This window comes from Chanodichthys erythropterus, chromosome 12 (genome assembly GCF_024489055.1).
Source record: "Chanodichthys erythropterus isolate Z2021 chromosome 12, ASM2448905v1, whole genome shotgun sequence".
Classification (NCBI taxonomy): Eukaryota; Metazoa; Chordata; class Actinopteri; order Cypriniformes; family Xenocyprididae; genus Chanodichthys; species Chanodichthys erythropterus.
Window position 1 is genome coordinate 19,910,980 of NC_090232.1, and position 18,081 is coordinate 19,929,060.

The following is an 18,081-nucleotide window of genomic DNA, read 5'->3' on the forward strand; positions in this document are numbered from 1 at the left end:
ACACCCCTAGACCAACGAGCCTTGTGCACTTTCCCTTCCACGCTGATTTTAAACAAAGCGCTGCGTGCTAGAGGCCCAGTGGCCTAATGGGTAAAGGCCGCATCTTACTTTTGCGCTACTATGAAGGCTCCGCGTACGAAAGCAGAGAGGATGACACACATAACAGATGGGAAAGTGTCATGAAAGATTGATTTAAAAGAGAATTCCACAAAATGTCGAAGGCTTGACTATGAAACCATGAGGCATCAGCCTCCCACCTAGGGCATGCTTGATGAGCTAGCTCCAAGCTGATGCTGCAAAAAGTCAATGACCATTTGTTCAAAGAAACTCCATAGAACGACAAGTATATATGTGCTTAGCGTTTCTGCAAAAGAGCCACGTTAATTCAATGAAGAGCGATATAGAATGGTTTGAATCCCACAGCGGCATCTACAGACCTGCAGAAAGTTCGATTTGGCCGAAGCATCAGCCTCTGATGCCCGAGAACGTGACGTCAAGTACCACGTGGGTTGCAGTAAATGGCCTGATGTCAAGTAGTTGATAAAGAAAAGCAGCAATTGAAAAAAGGGCCAGAAAACCCTTGAACTTGAACAGAACGGGCAGGCACTAGTTCTAATAGAAAGCGTTTGTGGGCGGGCTGCCGCTCTGAGCATGGTCTGTCCGAGGAAATGAGGCTTGTCATCTGGCTGAATCTCGGCTATGTAGTAGAACAGGTGATCACAGGCAGCAGTAAGGATTTCAAAACCAGGACAAACAGCTGCCCCTGCCACTCACTCTGAAACCGCTGGGCTCGTCCGGGATTTGAACCCAGGACCTCTCGCACCCAAAGCGAGAATCATACCCCTAGACCAACGAGCCTTGTCGATGGAAGATCTTTCGTGAGGGCGCCACAAATTCAGTGAAGCTCTCCTCAGTGACAGGACGTGACCTGGCATCAAGATACTAAAGTGTAGATGTTTGAGTGGCAGAAACTCCTTGAAGCCATGCTACAGATCAAAGGCCAAGCTCGCCAGACAAGGCCCAGTGGCCTAATGGATAAGGCATCAGCCTCCGGAGCTGGGGATTGTGGGTTCAAGTCCCACCTGGGTCGTCGTTGATGGGCTACCTTTAAGTTGGCTGTGCGAGAAATTCCGGGATGATTTGTTCAGAGCAACGCTATAGCCTTGATGACCGCAAGACCAGAATTAGCACAGAATTGACAAACTTCTGATAGCTGTGGCAGCTTTTGCGAGCACCAGACTGTCAGTGAATCAATCTGGCCCGCCTGTGCATGTGCCCTTTCAGGCTGAAATTACACAAAGCACTGTGTGCAAGAGGACGCTGGAGAACGTGAGGTCAAGTACCACGTGGGTTGCAGTAAATGGCCTGGTATGAAGTGGTTGATAAAGAAAAGCAGCAATCGAAAAAAGTGCAAGAAAACCCTGGCACTCATACTAAAGGCGAGAGGGCTCGTCCGGGATTTGAACCCGGGACCTCTCGCACCCGAAGCGAGAATCATACCCCTAGACCAACGAGCCTGACGGCTGAATGCTTAGGCTACATGTGTACACTTGTAGAGTCATAGAATGCTGGCCGCTAAAAGAAAGTCGCAGGCGCTAGTTCTAATAGAATGCGTTTGTTGGCGGGCTGCCCCTCTGAGTAGGGTCTGTCCGAGGAAATGACGCTTGTCATCTGGCTGAATCTCGGCTATGTCATAGTTTAGATGAACACAGGCAGCAGTAAGGATTTCAAAACCAGGACAAACAGCTGCCCCTGCCGCTCGCTCTGAAATCGCTGGGCTCGTCCGGGATTTGAACCCGGGACTTCTCGCACCCAAAGCGAGAATCATACCCCTAGACCAACGAGCCTTGTGCATGTGCCCTTCCACGCTGATATTAAACAAAGCGCTGCGTGCTGGAGGCCCAGTGGCCTAATGGGTAAAGGCCGCATCTTACTTTTGCGCTACTATGAAGGCTCCGCGTACGAAAGCAGAGAGGATGACACACATAACAGATGGGAAAGTGTCATGAAAGATTGATTTAAAAGAGAATTCCACAAAATGTCGAAGGCTTGACTATGAAACCATGAGGCATCAGCCTCCCACCTAGGGCGTGCTTGATGAGCTAGCTCCAAGCTGATGCTGCAAAAAGTCAATGACCATTTGTTCAAAGAAACTCCATAGAACGACAAGTATATATGTGCTTAGCGTTTCTGCAAAAGAGCCACGTTAATTCAATGAAGAGCGATATAGAATGGTTTGAATCCCACAGCGGCATCTACAGACCTGCAGAAAGTTCGATTTGGCCGAAGCATCAGCCTCTGATGCCCGAGAACGTGACGTCAAGTACCACGTGGGTTGCAGTAAATGGCCTGATGTCAAGTAATTGATAAAGAAAAGCAGCAATCGGAAAAAGTGCCAGAAAACCCTTGAACTTGAACAGAACGGGCAGGCACTAGTTCTAATAGAAAGCGTTTGTGGGCGGGCTGCCGCTCTGAGCATGGTCTGTCCGAGGAAATGAGGCTTGTCATCTGGCTGAATCTCGGCTATGTAGTAGAACAGGTGATCACAGGCAGCAGTAAGGATTTCAAAACCAGGACAAACAGCTGCCCCTGCCGCTCACTCTGAAACCGCTGGGCTCGTCCGGGATTTGAACCCGGGACCTCTCGCACCCAAAGCGAGAATCATACCCCTAGACCAACGAGCCTTGTCGATGGAAGATCTTTCGTGAGGGCGCCACAAATTCAGTGAAGCTCTCCTCAGTGACAGGACGTGACCTGGCATCAAGATACTAAAGTGTAGATGTTTGAGTGGCAGAAACTCCTTGAAGCCATGCTACAGATCAAAGGCCAAGCTCGCCAGACAAGGCCCAGTGGCCTAATGGATAAGGCATCAGCCTCCGGAGCTGGGGATTGTGGGTTCAAGTCCCACCTGGGTCGTCTTTGATGGGCTACCTTTAAGTTGGCTGTGCGAGAAATTCCGGGATGATTTGTTCAGAGCAACGCTATAGCCTTGATGACCGCAAGACCAGAATTAGCACAGAACTGACAAACTTCTGATAGCTGTGGCAGCTTTTGCGAGCACCAGACTGTCAGTGAATCAATCTGGCCCGCCTGTGCATGTGCCCTTTCAGGCTGAAATTACACAAAGCACTGTGTGCAAGAGGACGCTGGAGAACGTGACGTCAAGTACCACGTGGGTTGCAGTAAATGGCCTGGTATGAAGTGGTTGATAAAGAAAAGCAGCAATCGAAAAAAGTGCAAGAAAACCCCGGCACTCATACTAAAAGCGAGAGGGCTCGTCCGGGATTTGAACCCGGGACCTCTCGCACCCGAAGCGAGAATCATACCCCTAGACCAACGAGCCTGACCGCTGAATGCTTAGGCTACATGTGTACACTTGTAGAGTCATAGAATGCTGGCCGCTAAAAGAAAGGCGCAGGCGCTAGTTCTAATAGAATGCGTTTGTTGGCGGGCTGCCCCTCTGAGTAGGGTCTGTCCGAGGAAATGACGCTTGTCATCTGGCTGAATCTCGGCTATGTCATAGTTTAGATGAACACAGGCAGCAGTAAGGATTTCAAAACCAGGACAAACAGCTGCCCCTGCCGTCCGCTCTGAAAACGCTGGGCTCGTCCGGGATTTGAACCCGGGACCTCTCGCACCCAAAGCGAGAATCACACCCCTAGACCAACGAGCCTTGTGCACGTGCCCTTCCACGCTGATATTAAACAAAGCGCTGCGTGCTGGAGGCCCAGTGGCCTAATGGGTAAAGGCCGCATCTTACTTTTGCGCTACTATGAAGGCTCCGCGTACGAAAGCAGAGAGGATGACACACATAACAGATGGGAAAGTGTCATGAAAGATTGATTTAAAAGAGAATTCCACAAAATGTCGAAGGCTTGACTATGAAACCATGAGGCATCAGCCTCCCACCTAGGGCGTGCTTGATGAGCTAGCTCCAAGCTGATGCTGCAAAAAGTCAATGACCATTTGTTCAAAGAAACTCCATAGAACGACAAGTATATATGTGCTTAGCGTTTCTGCAAAAGAGCCACGTTAATTCAATGAAGAGCGATATAGAATGGTTTGAATCCCACAGCGGCATCTACAGACCTGCAGAAAGTTCGATTTGGCCGAAGCATCAGCCTCTGATGCCCGAGAACGTGACGTCAAGTACCACGTGGGTTGCAGTAAATGGCCTGATGTCAAGTAGTTGATAAAGACAGGCAGCAATCGGAAAAAGTGCCAGAAAACCCTTGAACTTGAACAGAACGGGCAGGCACTAGTTCTAATAGAAAGCGTTTGTGGGCGGGCTGCCGCTCTGAGCATGGTCTGTCCGAGGAAATGAGGCTTGTCATCTGGCTGAATCTCGGCTATGTAGTAGAACAGGTGATCACAGGCAGCAGTAAGGATTTCAAAACCAGGACAAACAGCTGCCCCTGCCGCTCGCTCTGAAAACGCTGGGCTCGTCCGGGATTTGAACCCGGGACCTCTCGCACCCAAAGCGAGAATCATACCCCTAGACCAACGAGCCTTGTGCACGTGCCCTTCCACGCTGATATTAAACAAAGCGCTGCGTGCTGGAGGCCCAGTGGCCTAATGGGTAAAGGCCGCATCTTACTTTTGCGCTACTATGAAGGCTCCGCGTACGAAAGCAGAGAGGATGACACACATAACAGATGGGAAAGTGTCATGAAAGATTGATTTAAAAGAGAATTCCACAAAATGTCGAAGGCTTGACTATGAAACCATGAGGCATCAGCCTCCCACCTAGGGCGTGCTTGATGAGCTAGCTCCAAGCTGATGCTGCAAAAAGTCAATGACCATTTGTTCAAAGAAACTCCATAGAACGACAAGTATATATGTGCTTAGCGTTTCTGCAAAAGAGCCACGTTAATTCAATGAAGAGCGATATAGAATGGTTTGAATCCCACAGCGGCATCTACAGACCTGCAGAAAGTTCGATTTGGCCGAAGCATCAGCCTCTGATGCCCGAGAACGTGACGTCAAGTACCACGTGGGTTGCAGTAAATGGCCTGATGTCAAGTAGCCTGGTAATACCAGACTCTGCTACTTCACTTTGCTTCGTAGACAGAGTCTGGAATGGCATAATAGACAAGTGTTTTCTCTCTCGCCAGGGGGCGCTTGTCTGAAGTTTAAAATCATTGGTTACCCGTAAGCCAATCAGATACGTTTAGTTATGACGTATGTTATGTGCCTGTACAGCCGCATCGAAGCACAGACATCATGCATCGAACTCAAATCTATGATTGAACTTCCACTGTAAACCTGTTGTAAACACATGATAAAACAAATGTTTATCAAACACTCTTCTTGTTCTGGCTTCAGTTTGAAAAAGAGTTGAATGTTCTCCATAACAGAGCGAATTGCATCCCGTGTCTCGTTTCCCATTTCCGCGGTCGTTTCGGTTTTTGATTTCTCTAACCTACAATGTAAAACTCGGCGCTTAGCAACTACGTCACGGCTCTCAGCCCGCCCTCTGTTCGTTGATTGGCCCGGCTGTTTCCAGACCGGTGGTAAACAGAAAGCTCTGACGCTGTCTCAGACTGAGTACAGAAGCGAAATGAAATTGAGCGGAAGTAGGAAGTCTGACGTAGTCAGGCTAGATGTCAAGTAGTTGATAAAGAAAAGCAGCAATCGGAAAAAGTGCCAGAAAACCCTTGAACTTGAACAGAACGGGCAGGCACTAGTTCTAATAGAAAGCGTTTGTGGGCGGGCTGCCGCTCTGAGCATGGTCTGTCCGAGGAAATGAGGCTTGTCATCTGGCTGAATCTCGGCTATGTAGTAGTACAGGTGATCACAGGCAGCAGTAAGGATTTCAAAACCAGGACAAACAGCTGCCCCTGCCGCTCACTCTGAAACCGCTGGGCTCGTCCGGGATTTGAACCCGGGACCGCTCGCACCCAAAGCGAGAATCATACCCCTACACCAACGAGCCTTGTCGATGGAAGATCTTTCGTGAGGGCGCCACAAATTCAGTGAAGCTCTCCTCAGTGACAGGACGTGACCTGGCGTCAAGATACTAAAGTGTAGATGTTTGAGTGGCAGAAACTCCTTGAAGCCATGCTACAGATCAAAGGCCAAGCTCACCAGAAAAGGCCCAGTGGCCTAATGGATAAGGCATCAGCCTCCGGAGCTGGGGATTGTGGGTTCAAGTCCCATCTGGGTCGTCTTTGATGGGCTACCTTTAAGTTGGCTGTGCGAGAAATTCCGGGATGATTTGTTCAGAGCAACGCTATAGCCTTGATGACCGCAAGACCTGAATTAGCACAGAACTGACAAACTTCTGATAGCTGTGGCAGCTTTTGCGAGCACCAGACTGTCAGTGAATCAATCTGGCCCGCCTGTGCATGTGCCCTTTCAGGCTGAATTACACAAAGCAAAGCACTGTGTCCAAGAGGACGCTGGAGAACGTGACGTCAAGTACCACGTGGGTTGCAGTAAATGGCCTGGTATGAAGTGGTTGATAAAGAAAAGCAGCAATCGAAAAAAGTACAAGAAAACCCCGGCACTCATACTAAAGGCGAGAGGGCTCGTCCGGGATTTGAACCAGGGACCTCTCACACCCAAAGCGAGAATAATACCCCTAGACCAACGAGCCTTGTACACGTACCCTTCCACGCTGAGATTAAACAAAGGCTAGAGGCCCAGTGGCCTAATGGGTAAAGGCCGCTTCTTACTTTTGCGACAGACCTATGACGATGGCTCTGCGTATGTAAGCAGGGAGACTGATTACACACAAAACAGGTGAGAAAGAGTCATGAACTATAAATTAATCTAGTCATCCAAAAACATCATTTATACGTCTGATTTTTCCGTATTAAAAAAATATCGCTCTTACTATGAGAGATTGATTTTAAAGAGAATTCCACAGAATGTCTACTAACTGAAGTCGAAACAAAAGTAACCGTCTACTCATGAAGATTGATTTTGCATCTCCAGCATCAACAAAGCATCTTCCTCCGCTTATGCTGTGCCCCTGTATTCAACAGTGCCAACGAGTGCTTTAGCCGTGTAATTGCAGAAAAACACACGCCGCACCAATGGCGGGCTCTAAATGTAAACAGCCGCACAGAAGCTATGTCGTAGGCTTGACTTTGAACCATGAGGCATCAGCCTCCCACCTAGGGCAAGCTTGATGCGCTAGCTCTATGCTGATGCTGCAAAAAGTCATTTACATTACATTTACATTTATTCATTTGGCAGACGCTTTTATCCAAAGCGACTTACAAGTGAGGAATGCAACAAGCGAGTCGTCATGACAAGGCAAATAGACAAGAAGTGCTCACAATACAAGTTAAAGGCAGTGCTCAGAGTATCATAAGCTACAATAGAGAGGGATTAGAGGAAGTGAAAGGTTAGATATAAGAATTTTTTTTTTTTTCTTAAGATGAGGTTAAGTGCTCACGAAAGAGATGAGTTTTCATCTGTCTTTTGAATGTTGCCAGGGATTCAGCATTCCGGATGAAGGCAGGAAGATCATTCCACCAGCAAGGGACAGTGAATGAGAATGCCCTGGAGAGTGATTTTGTGCCTCTCTGTGATGGTACCACAAGCCTTCGCTCCTTTAATGATCGTAGGCTTCTGATAGGAGTGTAGACTCATAAGAGTGAGTGGAAGTATGAAGGTGCTGAGCCTGTGATAGATCTGTAAGCAAGTGTCAACGCCTTGAATTTGATGCAAGCAGCAAGTGGGAGCCAGTGCAGAGAGATGAAGAGAGGCGTGACGTGGGCTCTTTTGGGCTTGTTAAAGAAGAAACTCACTCAACTGAGCAAGGACCTCAGTTACCAGGGCCCATCAGATAAAGGCTTAGTTATATTGCACGAAGTATATGTGTTGCCACGTGGAAAAGCAGAGACTTTCCTGCATTAATTTAAATACAGGCTGTTCTATAAATGAACATACGTATATCCATAGGAAATGGTATCCATTATTACTGTTTGTTGTATAGTATTCTGTATTGTATTCACATTTTTCATGATACATTTATATAACTTCAATTATGCCATGTTTAGTGTCTATGAGTTCGTATTGTGAAGATTTAAATGCTTGTGTATATGAGATGGTGATACCTGTGCAACATATTAGGATGGCAAGAATCTTTAATAGTTTCTTCTTCAACAGCCAAGTCAGTTATAAAGGCAAACACCCTGCTAGAAACACTAGGCTCATAAACTCCCCCACAAAGGACGTTCCTGCTACAGAAATTACACTTTGCTCATTGGTCAGGTCCACCTGAAGATGTGTGGCTCCTCCCAGACCTTAAGAGGAGACACACAACTCCGCCTCTCATTCTCTTGCTTCTTTGGATGGACTGAAGTGACCCCCTTTGCTGCAGGCCTCTTCAGTCCAAGGACTGTGGGCCTGCAAGGCCTGTAGTCCTAAACCTGCACCCTAGCCATGTGCTCATCTAGAAGAGTGAAAGAACTCTTTCCTACTACAAGAGTCAAATTAACAGCTTAAGTTGTTTCATATTTCTTCAACCAAAGCAGAAGATATTGATTACGACTTCAGACCGAACCATCAATGATTTCTCCTCAGCCTGCAAATCCGATGCTCCTCAACCTAAAGGCATTTTGTAAGTATAGTAGATTTGAACACTAAACAGTGATTTAGTATTAATTTGTGAACCCTTTGTTAGCAAAGGTGCATTATTACTGAGAAAACTGATGGTCCTTTTCCAGCTTGTTATTTTTGACCCTTTCCATTGCTTTATTCCCCTGTTATGATACAGTTCAAATTCATTTCACTCTATCAGTTATCATTTTACCCATGTACGTGTGACTTGTGTGTATGTATGTGTTTGTTAGTTTAGTTACGTGTTAGTGATTTAGTTAAAGGTGCCATAGAACGTGTTTCCAAAAAATTTATTATAAGTCTAAGGTGTCCCCTGAATGTGTCTGTGAAGTTTCAGCTCAAAATACCCCATAGATTTTTTTTTTATTATTCTTTTTTTTTTTAACTGCCTATTTTGGGGCATCATTAAATATGCACCGATTTAGGCTGCGCAGCCCATTTAAATTCTCATGCTCCCCACCCCCGGAGCTCACGCTTGCCTTAAACAGCATAAACAAAGTTCACACAGCTAATATAACCCTCAAAATGGATCTTTACAAAGTGTTCGTCATGCAGCATGTCTAATTGCGTAAGTATGGTATTTATTTGGATGTTTACATTTGATTCTGAATGAGTTTGATGGTGCTCCGTGGCTAAAGCTAACATTACACACTGTTGGAGAGATTTATAAAGAATGAAGTTGTGTTTATGAATTATACAGACTGCAAGTGTTTAAAAAATGAAAACGACAGTCTCGTCTCCGTGAATACAGTAAGAAACGATGGTAACTTTAACAACATTTAACAGTACATTAGCAACATGCTAACGAAACATTTAGAAAGACAATTTACAAATATCACTAAAAATATCAGGATCATGTCAGTTATTATTGCTCCATCTGCCATTTTTCGCTATTGTCCTTGCTTGCTTTCCTGCATAAATTCTGTTGATTCAGCTGTGCACAGATCCAGACGTTAATAGCTACTGCCTGCCCTTGTGTAATGCCTTGAACATGAGCCGGTATATGCAAATATTGGGGGCATATATATTAGTGATCCCGACTGTTACGTAACCGCCGGTGTTATGTTGAGATTCGCCTGTTCTTCTGAGGTCTTTTAAACAAATGAGATTTATATAAGAAGGAGGAAACAATGGTGTTTGAGACTCACTGTATGTCATTTCCATGTACTGAACTCTTGTTATTCAACTATGCCAAGGTAAATTCAATTTTAAATTCTAGGGCACCTTTAATTAAAACTTGTGTGCACACTCTTGCTAGTTGATTCTGACCTGCCTATAAACCCAATGTCCCTGAAGCTTTCCTGTAGCTCAGTGGTTAGAGCATGGCACTAACAATGCCAAGGTCATGGGTTCGATCCCAGGGATTGCACATACTCAGATACAAATGTATAGTATAATGCAATGTAAGTCGCTTTGGATAAAAGCGTCTGCCAAATGCATAAATGTAAATGTAAATGTAAATAACGATTTGATTAATTAATAACTAGTTATGATTAATTATCATATTTATTTTGAGCTAATTTGCTGCAGAATGTTCTTGATCACTTCAAAGTGTCATCAGCTCCGCTCAAGTGATCTGCCCTTATGTTATTAAGGTTTGGTTATTTAAAAAATTCATAATAAATATTAATAATGCAAGATGCCCCAAACTGCAAAAAAAAAAAAGAAAAAAGCATACATTTAAATTATTATGACAGATGTGAAGGGGGAGGAGAATGTATATGTGAGTATACGTGAGGTTTCTCGACAAAAAAAAGACTTCCACAAAGGATACACCTATCTTTGCTTGCTTGGAAAGCTTCTTCACTCCTCGTTCCTCGTTCCTCGCCTCCTTGTGGTGCAATTAGAGAATTGAGATGTCCTCCAAGATAGCTCAGTTCGATTGGTTTCCAGGTCACAGGCTGGAGGACAGAGGAGCAAGGAAATGAGGAAGCATCACTTTAAGTATTGAGAAGCACTCTGGGTGTTTCTCAGGCCCTGTCCCAAATGGCACACTTAAGGTGCGTCCCAATGTGAAAGCTGCATCCTCCGGAGGTCACATTTGAAGGCTGCATATGTCATCAAGGCAATCTCATTTAAGAAAAGTAACTGTTAGTTTGCAAAATAAGTAAGAAATTACAGTCTTTTACACCTCACAAGGAATAACAGTCAATTTTATTAAAGTTACTTTTCTTAAATAAGACATCCTTGATGACGTATGCAGCCTTCAAATACGACCTCCGGAGGATGCAGCCACCAAAATGAGATGCAGCTTTCATGTGCACTTTCGGTCTTGACAATGGCCGCCGTGTGCGCATGTCCATTAAGTCCACGAGAACTCTAGGGTGTCCCATTTGTCAGTTTAGGTTTCACAAGGGTGCTCTCGAGCCATTTCAAAAGATTTATACCTATAATTTATGGGTTAAAGTTTAAAAATCCACTTGTATCTGTAAACCTTACTTCTAGTATACTAGTTTGAATCTATTTCTGTTTACATTTGACAATTCCACACCTCATGTAATGTTGTTTCAGATCATTATTTCATATCATAATTTCAATAACATAATTAATAAGTTACTGTGTGTGTGTGTGTGTTCTGTTGCAGCTTACAGCTCATTCAAGTGCCACCAGTGTGTTTTTGGAGTATTTCTTCTGTCTATTTAATCTTTCTTCTGAGGATACATAAGATTTAAAACTGTTTTAAACTTGATTTAGCCAGCTTTTTTGTCAGTATTTTGTCAAATACTGATAATGGTCCACAACTACAGCTTTTAACGTGTAATAATTGTGCCATTTAAGAAAATTCATACCTATAATTTATGGGTAAAAGTTTAAAAACCCACTTTTATCAGTAAACTTTAGTTCTAGTATACTAGTTTGAGTTTATTTTTGTTTACATTTGACAATTCTCCACCTCATGTAATGTTGTTTCAGATCATTATTTTATATCATAGAGAGTAAGTGTCATTGCTCCCTATGTAGGCCTCACTGAGCCATCGAATTTCAAGAAAAATATATTAATTTGTGTTCTGAAGATGAATGAAGGTCTTACGGGTGTGGAACGACATGAGGGTGAGTAATAAATGACATTATTTTCATTTTTGGGTGAACTAACCCTTTAACTATAAGAAATTGACAGGATTTTTACTTCCTCCTTTGTAAGTAAATGTAATAAATATTGCCTGGCTAAAAAATTTAAGCACATTTATTTTTTTGCCAACACATAACTTTTTTTTGTTGTTGTTCAAAATGTATGTAACGAGCAAGTTCATATTGGGACTATTTTAGACTGGTTCTGGTCGGCAGCTCTGTAGAGTAGCACAGTATCTGCGTGACTCGTCATAGACACAAACATAGAGAAGTAGCTCCGGCTATAATGTTCTTCCGCAAGATGCGTGTACTGTAGTTCTGTTTATTAACTGCTAGAACACCAAAAGTTACATAGTGTACCTATAAATATCAGATTGTAAACTTTTGTTTTTAAAGCAGTGGTTATGTGTATCCTTAAAAAAAAAACTGGTATCTTCAATGTGAATTAATTTTTTAAATGAAAATCTGCATGTGTATTACAGGTGCTGTGACAAAGAGCCATGTATCTCGTACCGGCACTGATGAAGACATTATAAAACACACAATACGATGGTTCAGCCTGGTGGCTAATAGGGGAAGCTCAGTTTCAGAGTTTCATTGGCTACATTTACATGCACCAATTTTCGTGTTTACCATTGACACCCATTATACGGCTGACAGAAGGCAACGGCTGGAGTTAAAAATCATCATTTGTGTTCAACTGAATAAACAAAGTCGCCTACATCTTGAATGCCCTGGGGGTAAGCAGATAAACATCAAATTTTCATTTTTGGGTGAATTATCCCTTTAAGAAGGTCAATGTAAATTCAAGCACCGACTTTATTTCTATTCTTTTGCTGTTTGATCGGATTAGAAAAGGAATAAACCACCCCTTCCAATCTTAATTCAGATCGATTAAGGTGTTTACATGAACATTTTTCAATCTGATTGAGCCATCAATCCGATTACAAATGGATTATTTGTGTGCATGTAAACGTAGCCAATGTTAACTTCAGTGTTTTGAAGTGTTAATTTAAAATCGCAACAGTTACAATAAAATAAAGAAGGTACAAGGTTACTATTTTAAAATACAATTACAATTTATGGTTGCATATCATTTTCTGTAATTCTATTCAATACCTATTAATGTACATTTAATAAAACTATAAAAATAGTCATATTAATTACATACTGTAAATATATTTACAGACTATTTTATAGTTTTATTGTAACTGGCTAAAAAGTTTTGAATGATTTCATCATGTTTTATTAATATTAATAAAGGCAAACATTAAACATTCAAGCTTTTATAGAGCAATCCATCTGATGTTGGCCCATTGGATTTTAAATATTTCTGCATAGCCAGTTTTGGCTAGAATACTATTTCGAGAGTGATCTGAACGGTATGATGAACCACTTAATAAACGGGTCCAGATCTGATCCGCGGCGGATTATTGGCGGACACGGGGCGGGTCTGCCCCGGATCTGATCTGGATCCACAATCCTTATCTGTTCCGGACACGCTGCGCTGTGCAAATGGACTCCGTTCCGGACCCGTTTTGCAGATCCATTCTGGAGCTTGTGATACCAGGATGCTCTAGTCATGCAGCAGCACTTTTGTGGAAGGTCAGTAAAGTAAAGGGCAATTAAGGACACAAAAACTGTTTATTGTATTGTGATATTATTAACTAATAAATGTACTAAACTGAGATGTTGTCCCTGAGCGCCGTAACGACATCTCTCATAAAGATTTGCAACTTTGCAAAGTAAACAATGATCCAAAAAACACTTAGCCTCTTCGCTAATTAGCACACTAAATACCATTGGTATGCTACTTCTGCCACCTCACCGGAAGTTGTACCCAAGTTCTCTTTTACAGTAGTGCCCCGTGGAAACAGGTGGATACTATGAGTGTATCCGAAACTGCATACTTCTCTACTATAGCCTATAGTAGGCAAAAATCAGTAGGCGAACGAATAAGTATATCCGAATCCTCAGTATGCATAAAAGAGTAGGCGAGAATTTCCTGGGTCATGTACTAATTCTCGCGAGATTTGGGTGTGCGTACACTTAAGTTGCATCCGAATATGCCTACTTGCCTACTTTAAGGCCCGGGTATACTTCGGTCGTCCACGTTCGTGCATGGTCCGCATGACGTAATTTTCGTGCGCGTATAACCCAAATTTCGAGACCGCGCGGAGGGTGTGCATGCAACAGCTCATTCCCAAGCACGACAGAAGAGTCCACTAGGTGGCAATACGCACAGTCCTGAGCACAATGTGCAGTCTTCGAAGAAGAGTGTGTGGTGGATCCAAAATGCACTGTAAAACCCAATAAGTTCAGAATACTCAAAACATTTAAGGAAACTTATTACCTCAAAACATTTAATTAAACTAACAAATTTTTTTTAAAGTTGGTAGAACTTAAAATATTTGTGATAAGTGGCGCGGGGCTGAGAGCCATGGAAGCGGATCAAAGCCAGTGTGGTGCACAGGTGTCTCTAACAATCCCGTCACCAGCATCCCTTTCCCAACTCATCATAATGGTAATTACATACAGTTAATTTACATAAACATCACATTCAGATCTGTCATTAGAGACTTACATACTTACATACTTGCATATATGTAATCAAACAACATATGTGGTCTTAAATTTTCTGCAGCTCATCCTAAACCTAACCACAGGCTCTACTCTTCACCACAGCGGTAACCAAACAAAACTAACATAACAGAACCCCTCTGAATCCCAACATAACACAACATTAAATATTAACTTATATCTCCATATGTTAATCTTGTGCAAAAACACACAAAATAACACTTAATTTCAACAGTTACAGTCCCCTCCAAAAGTATTGGAACAGTGAGGACTATTCCTTTATTTTTTCTGTAGACTGAAAACATTTGGGTTTGACATCAAACAATTTATATGAGACAAAAGATCAACATTTCAGCTTTTATTTCCAGGTATTTACATCTGGATCTGATACACAACTTAGAAGATATAACCTTTTGTTTGAACCCACCCATTTCTCATGTGACCAAAAGTATTGGAACAGATTAACTTAAAATAGATTAAAGTGAATAAGACTTAATATTTAGTTGAAAATCCTTTGCTTGCAATAACTGCATCAAGCCTATGACCCATTGACATCACCAAACTTTTGCATTCTTCTTTTGTAATGCTTTTCCAGGCTTCCACTGCAGCCTCTTTCAGTTGTTGTTTGTTTTGGGGGGTTACTCCCTTCAGTCTCTTTTTTAGCAGGTAAAATGCATGCTCTATAGGGTTTAAGTCTGGAGATTGACTTGGCTTGTTACATCATCAATGAAGATCAATGAGCCCGTCCCAGAAGAAGCCATGCAATCCCAAGCCATGACATTACCTCCACCGTGTTTCACAGATGAGCTTGTATGTTTGGGGTCATGAGCAGATCCTTTTTTTTCTCCAAACTTTAGCCTTTCCATCACTTTGGTAGAGGTTAATCTTTGTCTCATCAGTCCATAAAACTTTGCCCCAGAATGTTTGAGGCTTGTCTCTGTAGTTTTTGGCAAATTCCAGCCTGGCCTTCTTATTCTTCTTGCTAATGAGAGGTTTGCATCTTCTGGTGTAGCCTCTGTACTTTTGTTCATGAAGTCTTCTGCGGACAGTAGACTGTGATACCTTCACTCCTGCCCTCTTGAGGTTGTTGCTGATGTCACTAACAGTTGTTTTAGGGTCTTTCTTTACAGTTCTCACAATGTTTCTGTCATCAACAGCTGATGTTTTTCTTGGTCTACCCATTCGAGGTCTGTTACTTAGTACACCAGTGGTTTCTTTCTTCTTCAGAACATTCCAAATGGTTGTACTTGCTATGGTCAATGTTTGTGCAATGGCTCTGATTGATTTTCCATCTTCTCTCAGCTTCACAATTGCTTGTTTTTCACCCATAGACAGCTCTCTGGTTTTCATGTTGGTTACACATCTAACTATAAATGCAGTCTGCACAGGCAAAACCCAAATCTGAAACTGAGTGCAGACATTTAGTGCTATTTATTGTTTGAACAATCAATGTAATAGGACACACCAGGGCAACATAACACACCTGTCAGTCACATGTTCCAATACTTTTGGTCACATGAGAAATGGGTGGGTTCAAACAAAAGGTTATATCTTCTAAGTTGTGTATCAGATCCAGATGTAAATACCTGGAAATAAAAGCTGAAATGTTGATCTTTTGTCTCATATAAATTGTTTGATGTCAAACCCAAATGTTTTCAGTCTACAGAAAAAATAAAGGAATAGTCCTCACTGTTCCAATACTTTTGGAGGGGACTGTATTTACATGGTCTGATGCAAAGCATGCTGGGAATTAGAAATCTGCTGCAGCTCTACTCAATCATTTTAAGTTCAGCTTACTACAATGAAATTTTGAGTTCATGCAACTTTTTCCTATTAAGTACCATGAACTTTCATTGTTATTTGAGCGAAACAAACTCATTTAATTTAATTAATTTCACTGTTCGGTTTTACAGTGTGGTCAATGCTGAATAAAGTCATAGTTTTTGTTATTTTTGGACCAAAATGTATTTTAGATGCTTCAAAAACCCACTGATGTCACATGGACTACTTTGATGATGTTTTTATTACCTTTCCGTACATTTTCAATGGAGGGACAGAAAGCTCTCGAACTAAATCTAAAATATCTTAAACTTTGTTCCGAAGATGAACGGAGGACTTACGGGTTTGGAACGACACGATGGTGAGTCATTAATGACATAATTTTCATTTTTGGGTGAACTAACCCTTTAATGTTATGAAGTGAATACTTTTAAATAAATAAATAATAATAATACCAGTGAACAACAATCTTTACAGATGCAGATGATCTAAAAATGTCAAATTTTCTAGAGTGAAAACGGACGCTTCATCTTTCGTGTGAAGTACAATAAACGTCATAAAACTCATCGGTAAAGTTTTGGCCATCATTCGGACGGTACAACAGGCCTGTACTAATATAGTACATTAAAAACAGGAATACAATATAAGTTAGAACCGTAATTTAACTAAACTATACCTGTTCCATCTCCATGCAGCATTTTGCAGTTTTTGTCATTATGGTGCGTCCTGACTGAACGAGCTTTGGCCGAGTGCAGCAGCCATGGCAGCAGCTCATTTGCATTTAAAGGGACTGCACTGAAACGGCGCGTTTTTGCTCAACCACTAAAAGTAGCAATTTTAACATGCTATAAAAAAATATCTGTGGGGTATTTTAAGCTAAAACTTCACATACACACTCTGGGAACATCAGAGGCTAATTTTACATCTTGTTAAATAGGGCATAATAGGTCCCCTTTAAGATACAGACAGAAATGTAAAAAATGTTACAACCATCCAGGGTCCCCCCCAATGTTTTGCCCTCATGTTACTTTACAACTAAAGAACAAAATAATGCTCTTTTATCAATGGAGTAGTTAAGTCTGTTAACGAATATTAGGCCTTTTCCCCGTGAAATCTGAAATTCTGTCACGATACTATTTTTTATTTTATTTATTTATTTATTTGTACGATTCATTAACATTTTCCAAAATATGCTTGAAGACATAAATTAGAGGGACAATTTGCACTATAGGGGAATATTGAAAAAACAAGGCTCCACCAGGCTTTACATTCACTGACGCAAAAAATAAAATGTAATTTTGTCATTTAAATGAATATGTGAATGCATTGTACACAGCAATATGCAGAATCAAAATCTTTACAGAACATTCTTTGCATTTAGGAAGAACAGAGAAATGATATGTGTGACTGTAGTTTTGCACATAAATCACAAAGGTAACTTGAATCATATTTGGATGAGGCTTACAGATGAGAACACACATCTGCTTATCTGGTGCGAGCGACTGATTAAGGAATGCTGCCATCAAAGGCTTTGAGTGAGTATACCACAGAAATGAATAAGAAAACTATTTAAATCATAAGTTGTAGTTTATTTTAATTATTGTAATTTCAAAGAGAGTTCCAGCACTTGATTTTTGAATTCCTGATTTCCTGTGCATTTGCCGCAGAGCTTTTGTGGTGAGGCAGGGCCTGCAAGGCAAGGTGACAGTGGCATTTGTGGGGGGAAAAAAAAAGCAGGAAATATCTGAAACAAAAATACTTGTGTATTATGTTTGTGCATTTTTGTAGGATCTGAAATGTCCACAGACTAATGTGAGGACTGAGGATGGGAAGCCCACTGCAGCATCCTGGAAATGGTATAGAGCCATGGATGAGACCCTCCATCACTCCACCTCCCTTATTACCTCAGTCAACTCACTTCATTGACTGATATTGTATGAACAGAAATCAGCTGGACAAACTTGACAAAATCACCTTTTATGTTCAGAAAAAAACAACAAAAAACAACAACAACAAAAAACACACACACACACACAGAGGGATCGAATAATATGAAGGCGAGCAAATAATGACTGAATT

At 42.0% G+C, this 18,081-nt stretch overlaps 5 non-coding genes across 5 annotated transcripts; 3 read left to right on the forward strand and 2 right to left on the reverse strand.

Moving 5' to 3' along the window:
- The first annotated feature begins 1,017 nt into the window (after positions 1-1,017).
- trnar-ccg (transfer RNA arginine (anticodon CCG)) lies at positions 1,018-1,090 on the forward strand. Its single transcript has one exon. It is a non-coding gene; the product is annotated as a tRNA-Arg (tRNA).
- A 355-nt stretch (positions 1,091-1,445) lies between these two features.
- Positions 1,446-1,517, reverse strand: trnap-cgg (transfer RNA proline (anticodon CGG)). Its single transcript has one exon. It is a non-coding gene; the product is annotated as a tRNA-Pro (tRNA).
- A 1,326-nt stretch (positions 1,518-2,843) lies between these two features.
- Positions 2,844-2,916, forward strand: trnar-ccg (transfer RNA arginine (anticodon CCG)). Its single transcript has one exon. It is a non-coding gene; the product is annotated as a tRNA-Arg (tRNA).
- A 355-nt stretch (positions 2,917-3,271) lies between these two features.
- trnap-cgg (transfer RNA proline (anticodon CGG)) lies at positions 3,272-3,343 on the reverse strand. Its single transcript has one exon. It is a non-coding gene; the product is annotated as a tRNA-Pro (tRNA).
- Positions 3,344-6,094: 2,751 nt separating this feature from the next.
- On the forward strand, positions 6,095-6,167 carry trnar-ccg (transfer RNA arginine (anticodon CCG)). The gene has a single exon. It is a non-coding gene; the product is annotated as a tRNA-Arg (tRNA).
- Positions 6,168-18,081: the final 11,914 nt, after the last annotated feature.